Genomic DNA, 14,272 nt, shown 5'->3' with positions numbered 1-14,272 from the left:
CTTGCCCAATGCGAGGGTATTCTTGGTTGCCTTCTTCTTTTTTTTTTTTTAAGGGGAGGAAAAATAAAAGTCGGGGGGGGGGGGAGAGAGAAAATTAAAATATTCCCCCCCACCCCCCACCCCCTAGACTAGAGAAGTAGCTGGGTTTAGAGCGTGGTGGTGGAAAGTGGATCCCAGAGAGAAAGTTTGGTGTCAGGTAAAGTTAGGAGGTGGTGAGATGAAAAAGAAAAAAAAAAAAAGAAAGAAAGAAAAAGAAAGAAAGGGCTTTTCTTGGGAAATGTGTGTTCCTTCCTCACGGGTGTTTGGAAGGAAGAGCGCATTGGGGGTGCAGAATTGGGAACGCTCAGGTTGGGCTGCGAGGGAATTTGGGGTACGGTTCTCTCCCTGGACCGAGGTTTGGGGCTCGATTGAGTCGGATTAAGTTGGAAGCTTCAGCGAAACGGCTTTCCAGTAGAGAATGTGAAAGGTGGAGCAGAGGCAGAGAACTTCATCGAATTAAGAAGTCGATTATATAAGCTGATTTTTTTCCCCCTCTAAAGCCAGAAAGGGGAAGGGGGGCAAAAAACAAGACTCATTCAAGCATATAATAATATTGTTATAAGTTATTTGTGTTGTGTGGCTTCTTGCCTCAGTTTTCCCCCCTTCCAACAGAAACGCTTTATTTAAGAAAAAAAAAAATGTGTCTGGTATTTTGTGCATAACCCCAGCAGAAGGTTTATACTTGCCATCTGGAGGTTTATTTTTTTTCCCCTTTCGGCTGGGCCCTCTGAAGGAAAAGGATTTCAATATTTTCAAATCGGTATGTGGGGCTCTCCAGAAGAGTTGTTGGACTATAGAGAAGCAAAAAAAAAAAAGTATTATTTTAAAATAGAAAAAGAGAAAGGGGGAAAGTGAAAAACAGCCATTTCTAAACTGCTCTCTTTGTGTAGTCTGAACTTCCATTTGGATTGATCGTAATCAGAGTGTGATAGTTGGGCCAAAAGGGACCGATCAGAGCTCTCACGAAGGCCCAATTCAGCCGAAGCTATTGGCACAAACAAATTAAACTGAGTGTGTGGTGGTCTGTGCACGCCTGTATATACATACCGACTGTGCCTCACAGTTATTTCTTGCTGGGCATATACTGGAATGCACATGCATGTACAGGGCTTGCAGGGTGCACTGTGTTCTAGGCAGATTAATCATTTTAATTCAGGGAACCAATTTTGTGAATGAGTAACTACCCAAATAATGCTCTTTACTTTGATTTTGAAAATGCAAGTATATCCTTCAAAGTTCATGAAACTATCTTTATCTCTAAAAAAGAACAAGAAAAGAAACTGTAATTAGAAGAGCAGTTGAGATGGTAAGTGCGGTAAGGGAAGTAATTTTTAAAACGAGTAATATATGGTCAATTGACCAAATGAAGTGGTTAAATTTATAACATAGATACCTAAACAGTGGAATTATGTAACTATTTTTTTTTTAAAAAAGCACCTCATTGGCAACTGGTAGTTGCTCATATGTAATTCTTAAGATTTTTTTTTGTCTCTGATCTTTTTGGCATTCCCATACACAATTTGGTCAGTCACTGGCCTTCAATTTTATAGTTCTTTTAGTCAACATTTTTTTTAAATCATCCTGTCATAGTAAGTGAATGTATCTCAGATGTAAGAAAATAGATTGAGAATTATTTGACCCTTATACAAGATAAGACATTACAATGAGTATAAGTGTCTGTGGTTTTTATTTATAGGAATTACCAGTAATGACAGTTTTGTTAATTGTTAATTTTGCATATCAAGGTCTGAGCTGACAAAATTTTAGTTCCTTTTGGACATTTTAACTCCCTTTTAACCAAAAGGAATTTAAAAATACGTGTTCCATTCCCACAGCTTGCCAGTTGCCTCTACCATAAGAAAATGCTGAATATGACATCATATCACTAATATGCCCTCTCAGTTGCCAAATATTTTGGTTGTTAGATTTTTTTTTTGAGAGGATGGTACTCATAAAATCAAGATCGCTCTGTCACAGGAAATGTATTTATAGGAACTGTTTTAAGGCGTTTATTAAAAACAAATCTGGTGATGTGTATCTCTATTGATTCAAACACTCGAAAGAGGCAAATTGTACATACATTATAGTTAGGAAAGATAGCCATTTGGAACACCAGCAGAAGGCTTTTGAAGCCATGGAAAGTGACCAGTTCTTCGTTTTTTTGCTTCATGAAACACACAGGAATGTCCAGTTACGTGGTCCTTGGCTGGGGCCAATTCTATACCATTTTTAAAAATACCTTCATATGTACAGCGGGGAAGCAGATTTTTGTTGATTCTACAGTGTGTATTGTACTGGCTCTAATTCTGCATTCAGCGGCTTTTGATTTGGTGCCAGACATCTTGTGGAGATTGTGTATGCCATGCGTTAATTGTTCAGAAAGCCTATTGAAAAGACTTTACATTTGTGTTTCGTTGGTTGTTGGGTTAGGGGACCTCTACGTTTCTCTCTGTGTGTGCGCAGATGACCAATGTGTGTTTTAACCTAAATTATGGGAGCTAAGTGTGATCAGCTATTTGTTACACAGGCTTTCCTCTGAAGACAACGGAGCCCCGAATTCCTTCTTTTTTTTTCCCCCCAGTGACAAGTCAATTACTTGTTTAAATTCAGTTTGAACTCTCTGAACTGAGAGAGGCCAGAGGAAGCAGGTTTACCCTGTGAATAAACAAAAGAAGAAAAATGTAAAGTCATTCCCAAACACTGTGATTTTTTTAGGTTGTGGCGAGGGTACAATTCCCCATCGCAACCATTAGGATTTCTCCTTTGCCAACTGGTAGCTCTAGGGTTTAGAAAATCAGTTGCCCTCTCACTTCCTCGCCACACATAGTTTATGATCAGTGATGGTGCGGGACAAAGGAGGATGGGAATTTTCTTTCGCCTTAAGTTATGAGATGCTGCCATGACCATATCCCAACGCACGCCCTATAGCCCGCTCTGTGTGGAAGCCGGAACCTGTTCCCAGGCATGGATGTCATGTAGCTAAAACGGGCAATAAATGGAACACTGGCACTGTAGGAAGACATCATCTTTCCCCTCCATCAGAGTGTAGTTTTTAAAGTCACTCCTCTGCAGGTGACAATTAAATGAGTCTTGACCAAATTATTTTTGCCATCTTTTTATCTCTAGGGACTGGAGATGTAAGCACAAAGGAATACTCTCCCCACCTAACTGAAAACTTTGAAAGCACCCTTCTTAATTGCGGGCAAGTGGATTTTGATAGGGAAAATCAGTTCTGTTTCATTTAGGTGTTGCAAGTGAGATTCTGTCAGATTCTGTCTCCGGTGCGTCGCTTCATTCACCTCTTAACAGTGTCAGACATTACCTGGTCACCCCAAGTACAGTTTAGCTCTAAATCTGGATTTTTTGTAACTGCTTCTACCTTCCAATTCATTGACTAAGAATTTCAATAAGTAACTATTTGGTCAAATTCCATCTCTCTAAAAATAAAGCAGTTCCGCAAAGATAAAATTATGGCAAATGAAATTGAAAACAAAAGTGGCGAAATTTCCTCCTAATGGTAATATAAGATCACCTCATCAGCTCTCACCAGCCTGTGCATGTGCTAAACCGTATAGAGAAACCTATAATTATTGTAATTGCTCTTTTTGCTTTATACTAACAAGCTTCAAACCATGTTTCAAACTAGTTGTTTTGAAATAGTTATTTGTCAAGTCATCAAATCTCAGAAAGTAAATGGTAATGAGCTTTCCATGTTTATATTCTGACTGTGGGTTGTATAATGCAGCTTTTCAACTCCATAAAGTTCAGAGATGAAAGTGGATGTTGATTATTTCTGATATCCAGGTCAAAAAGAGAAAATAATTTTATGATTTCTTCTCTGGTTAAAAATAAAACAGGAATATTTGATGCCAGAATTTCTCCAATGGGAATGCATTTTAGATGATTTTTCTATAAATTAGTGCCAGTCTTAATAACATGAATTTTAAGCTAAAAATTAACATATGAAATATTCAGATCCCCTACCCCTGTCCCACAAGAAGTGCTAACATTGAAAAACCTAATATCTGAATAAACCCTAATAGCTCCATTTTCCAGTGCATTTTACATAGGGATTTTCTTTGCAGACCTCAGTTGGTGTCAGAAGCCTTGCAGGTAGCCACATACTAACTATATGCAAATTGTAGTTAGTGTGTTTAGAAGACATTTACTACACTTACTATTTTCAGCATCGTGATAATAAACGAGGCATCTGGTCTAAATGTGTTACCTTTTGAAATTCTACTTAAATGCAGTTGTAGGGCAAAAATTTGCTTAGGTCACAAGCTAACATGATTTTTTTTTAACTCCCCACTGACTCCAAAGAACAAAATATATCAGAGAAAAAAAACATGCAGGAAAAAAACTTTGATGTGAGCTTACTTTTGGTGTTGATTTTTAAAGCATTTTAATTCCTCCATTTTTAAATAGCACTGCTTTTTTCCGCTCAAATTTGATTGCTAAATGCAAACTCCTATGGATTTTTGTCTTTAGATTTTTGCTGGTAAAAATTAACCAGATGCTAAATCTTGATATTGTGGCTTCATCTTGCTCTCCTGCCTGATTAAATTTCCAACCCCCCCTTGCGTGAGATTCACAGAGACCGGTATGAACATATCTCTTGGGCTGATTTTTAGGAGGAAAATATGAACCAGTTACATCTTTGGTCAGTTTTATTTAATCTATAAATTCTAGTAGGTCTGAACCTTTCAAATAGGGTTGTGATGGTTTGATAAGCATACAGGCTAGGTGATGATGGCTTTGTTTCAAGGGGCTTAGAAGAAGGACGTTGGAACACAAAGCAAGAGGATTGGGAAGAAAAGTAGCCAGGAGAAAAACCCTAATAGCTGTTTCGGTCTTTAAATACCTTTCCAACTGATCTACAGGAAATTGTGCTGAAGAATTGTTTGTTTCCTGTTCCACTATAAATGTGGTTTGCATTACACTCCCTATTTGTTTTGTTTTGTTTTGTTTTTACTAAAATTGCAGGACTACCACAGACCAAATGGAGAATTGGGGATTTCTTCTTTATAAGTTTTATTGTCATTCGATCTTAGACATGGTCATGTCATTATTGTGAATGCTGCACAAGTGTGCTTCCACCCTCTTTGCAACTTCTATCCCTGGGGTGCCACCAGGGGCCAGAAGACTTCAGAAGCAGTTCTCTAGACTGGCCTTCTAGGCCAGTTATAGGATCAACACCATGCCATCAGGGGAGTGAGTTGGTAAAATCCCTAATTATCGATTCAGTGGTAAGCCATACATTTTAGATACACTTTTTAAGGTTAAAATTTAGGGCACCTTTATTTTTAGAAGAAAACACAATGGAGAAATAATCTGTTCTGCATACAGATCAAACCTAATGGTATGACTTGGAAGTAAGAGTTTCACTCACCAGCTACTCGGCCTTTTTACCCCATTTTATTCATTGCTATATGATAATCCATGCTTACTCCTGTTCCTCATACGGTAACTCATTTCAATTATCCAAAGCTCATTTTTTACAGTATCATTTATAGGTAATTTTAGATGTTACTCTTTGAGAGTTTGTATTTTTTTAATTAGATTTAAATTAGACCTCAATACTTTAAATATAACTCGAAGATGATGTGGGTTATCATTATATGTGGAAGCATTACTATTTACAAGAGAGATTTAGAGCTCCCTGTATTCATAAAGTAGTTATAATCTGTTTGGGAAATCATCATAGTCCCAAAGAAAGCAGTTATCTATATACTAGGGGAAAAAAACAGATGAATAGTGACAAAACTGAAAGAGATGCAAAATTAGATTTTGATAAAAATGATCTGCTAAAAATGTTCTGTAAGAAATTTTCAGAAAACTCTGTAAAAGTTGGCTTTTTCACATTTGAAAAATCTATAACATACTTGAGCACGTTATTGGAACGAGTTAGGCCTAAAAGCTACAGCATTTTAGTAAGCAAAACAATTTTGTCCTTCTAAGGAACAGTTGTTAAAGTTCAGCGTGCTGGTTTGGGTCTTTTGAAAATTATGTATTGCCTTAAACTTTGGGAGGCTTTCCTTTTTGGCAGTGCTTCAGATTTATCACCTGGATTCCCAACTAAAGGCCTTTATTAATGGGCATATTTATGTCACAAATCCGTATCCTGATTAGAGTTTGAAAATTCGCAGTTCTGATAGTTTGATCTTCAGATGTCTTACTGTTTTAATTCTTTCCCTAGTCTTTTTCTATGTTCCAGCTTCTGTTTCTTCTTAAAGAAATAGACACGTGCTAATCAGAGTGCAGTTTTATTCAAAAGTGGCTTTAAAGAAATAGACCATCTTTAATATTTTATTTGGGGAAGCATTCTGTCTTAAAAGGAAGCACCCCTACCGAGTTGGAACAAAAGGTATGTTTTAAAACACCTGAAAAGTCTGGGGTGGGATAGTGTGGGCCATAGTTTTTGGTTCCACACCCCTCACCTCCAGAACCCTGGAGGATGCAGACTTTTGGCATCCTCTGGGGACCTAGAGCTGTGCTTTCCTGGAGACCAAATTACATTCCCCCTGAGAGAGGGCAAGTTGAGGTAATTGGTGGGACAGCATGGGGAGACTTGAATTCCAGCTGCTTCCATTGTAGCTGACCCGAAAATGAATAGGGGATGTTAAGAGTGGAGGCTAACATTTATCTTGGCTTTTTCACCTCCACAAACCCGAGGGTGAGAATTATAGAGTACTGAATGACTGCACCAATAATGATCCCGTTCAAGTTCAAGTGGGAATTGCTATGTTGGGAAAAACTCTCACACCATTTTAAAAATAGTTGATGCGTTTACCAACCACAGCCCTATTACTGTAGTCCCAATAAAGTTTAGCCACAGTCTGGAAACACTTCTTGTTTTTATTGTTTGCCATCTCATGAGTGTGCTCTGGATTCTCACCTCCTCGCTTTCTATTTTAAAATGCTCATAATGAAGGACATTCTGAAGGTGCTGGAACCATATCTCCAAGGAAAGCCCAAAAAGAACTGGCTACTCTTTTTTCTCTGTGGAGGAAAGCAGTATACTTCTTTTCCTCCAGAATGTCTGCATTCTCTCTCTCTCTCTCTCTCTCTCTCTCTCTCTCTCTCTCTCTCTCTCTCTCTCTCTCTCTCTCTCTCTCTCTCTCTCCTCTCTCCTCTCTCCTCTCTCTTAAGAGAATAATGCTGGATTGCTCAATAGCTTTCCTAACGAATAAAACAAATTAAATTGATGTTACATGCATATTTAAACCCCATCCAGTTAAGTACTGACGTGATTAAAATAATCAAATGTATTACTTAAAAAATTAAAAAGGATAAATTCTGTACCCCATTATTTTATTGACTTTTAAATATAAATTGCAGAAATGTTTACATTCCTCGTGGCATTATTAAGCTAAACTGACAAATCAGAGGGAAAAAGTTGATTGCCCAGCACATTATTATTTCTGCACCTGTTATTACAATCCCGAGTGGAGGCTCAGCCTCCAGGAGCAGGGTGAGGCTGTTTTCTTCGGCTTCCTTTGTGTGACGTGGGGGTTGGGATCAGTGTTTAACAAGTGTCGTTTCACTTTGTAGTGCCATTTTGTGTGTTGATGTGATTAAAAGACTACAGTGTTTTTCGTGTAGCTTTGAAATTAATATGCAAATAATAGGGGATGGTAGGGCTTTCCTGGACCGGCCGTACTCAGCCTCCCTGAGAATGGGGCACCGCAGCCTTTTACCAGAGGTGGTTTTGCCACATTTTCAACTCCACTCTGCGAATCTGTATGGGAACAGGAGGCAAAAAAAAGGGGAGGGATTTCAAATTAATTGAGATAGAATTAAAGATCTGGGTTAAAAATATTTTAGATTTTTATTTGCTAGACGTTGACCAGAAAGTGGAAAGATGGAGTGAATTTTTCAAATCACAGGCTAGGTTATGTAACATCGCCACTGCCCTGTTTGACCCTATGCTTTTTTAATTTTATTTATTTCCTTATTGTTTTACCTGACAATATCAATTTTCGAGCGTTTGATCTGGGCCCCTCCCTTTTGTATTGTGGCAGTAACTTATTATATAAGTCTAGAGTCTCTTGGGTGTTTATTGTGGACAATTCTTTTCATGCAGAGAACCTAGACTTCCTGAAGCCAGTGGAATATGACGTAGTGGGTACCGTGCCATCTTCCCTCTTGCCTTTTAAACTCTTAAGGGGGCTAGACCAAAAGTGCTCCAAGGGCCCATGTGGGTGTTGAGGATCACATCTAGGGTCCCGCACATTTAAGGCAGTTCCAGCAGTAAAGTCTTACATATCCTGACTCCGTTCTCTGCCTGTTCTAAAGGGTTCTTGAACAATGTCATTATGTTTGAATTGTAGTGAGCAGTTTGGATGGAGAGTGAAAAAAAAAATACCTTTTATTTCATTCCATCCAACAGATAGTTTGCAAAGAAGTGGTTAAATGCCATGCTTTCTGGGAGCCTTGTTAATGCTATTCATATGAGTTTAGCTCTTGTTCTGTGTACTAATTTAAATTCCTAGACATTAATAACATTAAATGTGTAGCATGGATTCTACTTAATCCCCTCCCGAGCTTCACAGCAAAATGTTTACATAAGTGAACAGTTTTGATATCAACTATTTAACAGTCTATTCAGACTTGGTCCTGTTTTCACAATAATTAAATATTTTCCATAGTTAGTTCCTTATGAGTCTGTCTTAAATTGATGCTCTTCCATGTTCTTCTAAACTATTCCTTGGTTAGGTCAGAGTTGTTAAACAAAGGGTGGGGGGACCCTGATATTTTTTTAAGCAAGTAAGTTATTACTGTACTATTGTATTAGACACTAAGCTTCAAAGGACTAAAAGATAAAATTCCATCATACATTTATTTTGTTACATTTGCAGCAGAAATATGTATGCTCAAATTGGTTATTTTCAACTCATGACAGCTGTGATATTTAAAATGATCACAGCTGTTGTGACTTAAAATTGATTTTTCTATTAGCACCTGAGAAAGAGACCTGTGCCATATTAAAAGCTTAAATAAGGTAACTGTAAGATTAAGTATATTGATGTGGATCTGGTATCTTGCTTCCCAGAAGTTGCAAGGTACAGCAGACCTTTGAATGCTTCCAGGTCATGAGCTGAAACTGCTGGAAATAGTGTGATTGTTACACACACTTACCTTTTAAGGAATTAATGTGGTAGCAGGTCCTCTTGGCCCAGCTTTACAGTGTCAGTTTTGCTAATAAAACCTGTTAGGATTCAGTTGCCTTAATTAACTCTAAGAAAGATGACTTAACACGAGCCATTATGAGATCCTAACCTTTTCAGTTCTTTGCCTTTTAGATATGTCATGAGGAATGGAAAGGCACATAGATTGTATGAATGCGGTGTGCTTTTCCTTTAGGTGCTTCCTTCGTCCTTTTTAAATGATGAAATGTAAAAAAAAAATAGAACTATCAAATCATTGTTAAACAGCTTTAAGCTAGCACTTGTTTGGGGTTCTTTAATAATTGTTTGATACTCAGTGTACAGATCCTCTTAATCTATTTTGGAGAGATAGATGGTACTTCCTGCATTTCCTTGATCTATTTTGTATTTATCTTGGGATAATACATGTTGGAATCTTGAATGTTACAATAGGTCATCTGCAATCAATCTAAAAAAAAAGTGTAGTCACATTTAAGAATCTAGATGATTTCCTATTTTGAAGTAGATGATGTATTATATAGGACTCCCAGCTGGGCTGATGTGGAATTATTTATAGATACTAGTGCCTTCACAGAGGCATTGCCATTAGGGAGCTATGTAGATTAAATTCTTTGGCTGGTCCTCGGCTTTTTACCTGTGTAACTCAATCAGAATTAAAAACATGACAGATTTCATGATGATAAATATATAGCTGATCAGAGAAAGTACGGATGGGTGGGTGGATAAATTACATAACTAGACAGTAACAGATAATGCAGTTATTTATTACACAAAACTTGTTTGTTCATCAAAAATTTACTTGTAGTGGGTTATTTTGATTATTATATCTAGTTTCAAACATGAGCTGGAAGCAATAAACATTTCCATCACATAATGAAATTATAACGGAGATGGTTCCAAAAGTTCCAGAATGAACAGTAAGTACCCGTTTTAAAGTCACAGTCTAGAACTGACATGTATTGCACCAGACAGTCACAGACTCCAAAAGTCACAGGCAGAGTGATGGCAAACATAAATTAATTTTTCCCCATGTAGCTGAAAGAAATGATCTGATAGCTGGTCACACGGCTTGTGTGAAAATTCAGGAATATCGAAGTGGATCTTCATTGCTGGTATACTGATGACAAACATTTATCTTTAGAACAGTGGTGCCCCCAAGGGGACATATGGCAATCCCTGGGAAATATTTGGTATTGCAACTGCGGGAGTTGGATGGGCTCTCTGCTTCTGAGAGCTAGTGTTCAGATGAGGCGTCACGGGCTCCAGGTCAGCCCGCTCTCCTGCTGAGGGTGAGAAGGTCTATCTTAGAAATAATGTACCTGGACCTTACTCATTAATCCCTGGCATCCTGGGAAGCCACCTTATGAGTGATAGCAACTTCTCGAACTCTTATTTCCATGAATCTCCCTTCTTTCTTTTCCTAGCAAATGATGGCATTATCCAATTACTTGCACCAAAACTGTAGATTTTTTATTTGTTAGGAAGGCTATACAATATTTTTGAACCAACTGAAACGGCCTTGGAATAGCTATTAACATATAGTTTGAGTGAGGTCCTTTTTTCATTCCTTAAAGATATATTTATGAAAAATACATAGATGCCTTATAGCATAAACTATCAGTGTTTATGATAGTTTTCTAATTGGCTTACACATAGTTGGCTTACTAGAGTCATTCGAAAATACACTGTTTATTGTCATTGATTTTTTTCTATAAAATTTAAAGAGGAAAATAGAAAACAAGTTGACATGAACTATAATTACATTTTTAATTATTTGGGGCATTAAGGCTATGGTTTATATCAACTTAAATTTCCTCACACCAAGAAAAGGTTGAAAATTAAAATCACCGTGAAAGACTTTCCTTTCAGCATTCCCAATAATGTTGCATCTTTCTCCACCCATAAATGAGAATCCCTTTTCCTGTCACTGCTGTGCTTCCCTTCGATGGTGGAGAAGTCTTAGCTGTGACTTGGAAGTGACTTTGAAGCCTGGATTGTCTTCCCAGGCACTCTGTGGAGGAAGGCGGCAAGATGTGGTGGCAGAGTCTTAGACCTTCCAACTTGTGGAACCCAGAGGCACACCTCACTTCTTAGATGCCAAGGTTTGGAAAGAGCTGCCAACTTTGACAGTGCCTAGTGCCATTCTTCAATTTCCTCCTCATGCTATACAAGGTCCTCTAAGATTTGATCAGAGACGATATGGCAGCGAGTCCACGAGTGGTAGCTCTGATTTGCGATCTGTCCTTGGCAGACAGGGATGCTTTCTTAGCCCTTTTGCTGTTACAGTCTATTCAGACCCATACATATCCAGCCTCCATCCTGGAAATCTCCCTGTTTCCTTGTCCAGCTTGGAGCAACACAGTTCTGCTCAAGTCACTTTGATGACCCAAGGTTTACAATATGTCACAACGCATTTCGTCTTACACGTTTGCCCTAAGTTGGAATTTATTTTGACTTGTTTTTGCACATTTTATTCTATAGAACAATCTGTACTCGAAGTAAACTACTAAAAATAAGATGTGTCAGTATTTGTATATGCATGTACTAGGCAAGTGATAAAGATGACCATTTTTAATGATCATCTCATTGATCTGGGTAATTCGTTTTCTGGGAGAAAGTAATTTTTTTAATTGAAAATTTAAGTCCAAGCACTTTGAGGAAGCATTGACCTTTTATTTGATCAAGATGCTTTATTGCTTTGATTATCCTTATTGATTATCTTTATTGAATTCTTTTATATTTTATGTGTCCAGCTATCATTCTTTAAACAATTTTAAAATGTTAACTTGACCATAGTGTTTTTAGACTATACTTCAGAAAACTTGCATGATATTTGAGAGGCATTTGAGGAATATAAAATCAATGTTATTGTTTGGTTTGATGGCTATACCCAGCAGTGCTCAGGATTTACTCCTGGCTCTGTGCTCAGGGATCAATCCTGGCGGCTCAGAGGACCATACGGAGTGCTGGGGATCGAACCCAGGTCAGAAAAGCACCTTACCCACTGTGGGCTATCTCTCCGGTCTCTCTGAAAATCAATCTACTGTGACTTTTAATTAATAAGTATGTTATTTACAACTAAAATATCTCTTACACGAATTGTTTTTCGGTAGTAGTAATCAGTATTCAGTAAAGCACATTAGCAAGTCTCGGTTCTCACATCATTCTTGTTTAAATACTTTCAAATTTTATAGGATCACAGTAAGTTAGGGGGTCCAATTGTTGTCCCATTTCATACTGGGACTACCTCACTGGACAGCACTATGGAATGTCATTAACCACAGCCTGGAAAATGGAAGAGTTTATGAGAGTAAATCACTTATTCAACGTCATATGCCTTATAACAGACCAGAGCAGAACCATTTCTGCCATACATGTCTGTGTAATTGTAAAAAAATGTATAGCTTTACACTCAACAAATACAAATACAAGTACAAATCAATATTTTATGCTACACAGCAATATACTAAAATGTTTTTCTCACCTACATTCATGTCTATTTTAAATTTAAAGTTTAACTTACACAGACTTTGCAAAGAATACAGCCATTTGTCCATCTGTATACATTGCTAATCCAGAACTACCTTCCTTTGAGCCAGAGAGAGCCTCCTTGAAAGAGATATTTCCTTAATGTGTCTTTAGATGCTTGTTAACATTTTTAGACAACCAAAAAATAATCTTGCAGCCAAATGAATGAGTCACACACCCATCATATATGCAATTACCATACACCCAGTTCGACAAGACCCTTAAGTAGAAAGCCCCAAAGAGCTGATTTCCACAGAATCGAGAGAGACTATACTTTGGTGCTGCTTGTGCAAATGTTAGAAAAAATAGTATTTTATAGAAGAAAATATGGCTTACTTACAAAACTCAAACATTGCTCCAAAAGAAGTAAAAAACTCTCCCTTGTATCCTCAGTACTCATTCATTAGTTGATTTGGTTTGAAATTTTTATCTTTTCCCATAAAGCTTTTAAACACTTAGAGAATAAACAGTTACTCCGTTTCTCCCCTTCAAAGATTAGCTAAATAATAGAAAGGTAGATATGCTCGAATAACATTTGCTGGAGGAGTCAATAATTGTTTCAAATTTTCTTCTAATATCAGTTTTCACCTGTCAGGTTTTCTTCTCTTACATACAGCCTGGTAGCACATTATTTGTAGGGAAAAAAATGAATGAAAAGATTTTGTCTTGTTGCTTACTTTGGGACTACATGCAGTGGTGCTTAGAAAATAAGCTACCCTCACATTGGCAGAGGAACCACGAGGTGTGGGGGATCCAACCCTGGCCTCAGCCGTGTAAAGCGTATGGACAAGCCCTTTGTGCTATCTGCCCGGGCGCACTGTCACTTTGTTCCACTTTGTTCCGTGTATGTTTGAGTTGCAGAACTATGTCTAATGAATGTTGATGGTACTGATAACCACTTTTAGTCATGTGTGCTCACTCAAAATCACATCAATTATTTTACTGTCTCAACTGCGGGTGGTAGTAGATGAATAAGCTATCCCAGGCTATCCCTCAACACCAGAAATGAGTGTGTTTGTCTCTCTACCTGTACTTCCTTAATAAGCAAGGTGATTGCTAAAATGTTCCCATCATCCTCTTGCTGGATGAGCCCACACTTCTGGCAGATGCTCTCTCCTTGGGCTTCTAATGCTATACACAAGCCATCATTTCTCTCGGTAATAATTATGGTGTTGAGGCATTTGTGTTCTGTTCACTTTCAGCTTGTACCATGTTTAGTTCCTGTTATGCAAATACCACTTTAAACTTAGAAATGCCAATTTGCATTAATATTTTGGTTTCATATAGCTAGCTATTGCATTTCACAAACAAATGCATTTTAATGAGGACTGGCAGAATGTTAAAATGTTATTCATTAAATTCTATTGTAGAAAATGCAATAGTTGGTTGCCAAAAATCATTAAGATAAAATTAAATGTGTACTGAGGCCACAAGGATATTCCTCTTAAAGAGTGTTTGGCCATTATGACATTCGATGTTATAAGATTCGGTGCTATTAATACAGGCACGCAGGGTGGGTGTTATTACTGTAAAAT

At 37.7% G+C, this 14,272-nt stretch overlaps 1 protein-coding gene across 17 annotated transcripts in view; it reads left to right on the top strand.

Moving 5' to 3' along the window:
- TCF4 (transcription factor 4) overlaps positions 1 to 14,272 on the top strand; it is a 378,340-nt gene that overhangs the window by 277,876 nt on the left and 86,192 nt on the right. The window lies entirely within an intron of this gene.

The sequence above is a fragment of the Sorex araneus genome, chromosome 2 (assembly GCF_027595985.1).
Source record: "Sorex araneus isolate mSorAra2 chromosome 2, mSorAra2.pri, whole genome shotgun sequence".
Lineage (NCBI taxonomy): Eukaryota > Metazoa > Chordata > Mammalia > Eulipotyphla > Soricidae > Sorex > Sorex araneus.
The sequence above is the reverse complement of the archived record's forward strand: the minus strand, read 5'-3'. Positions and strand labels throughout refer to the sequence as shown.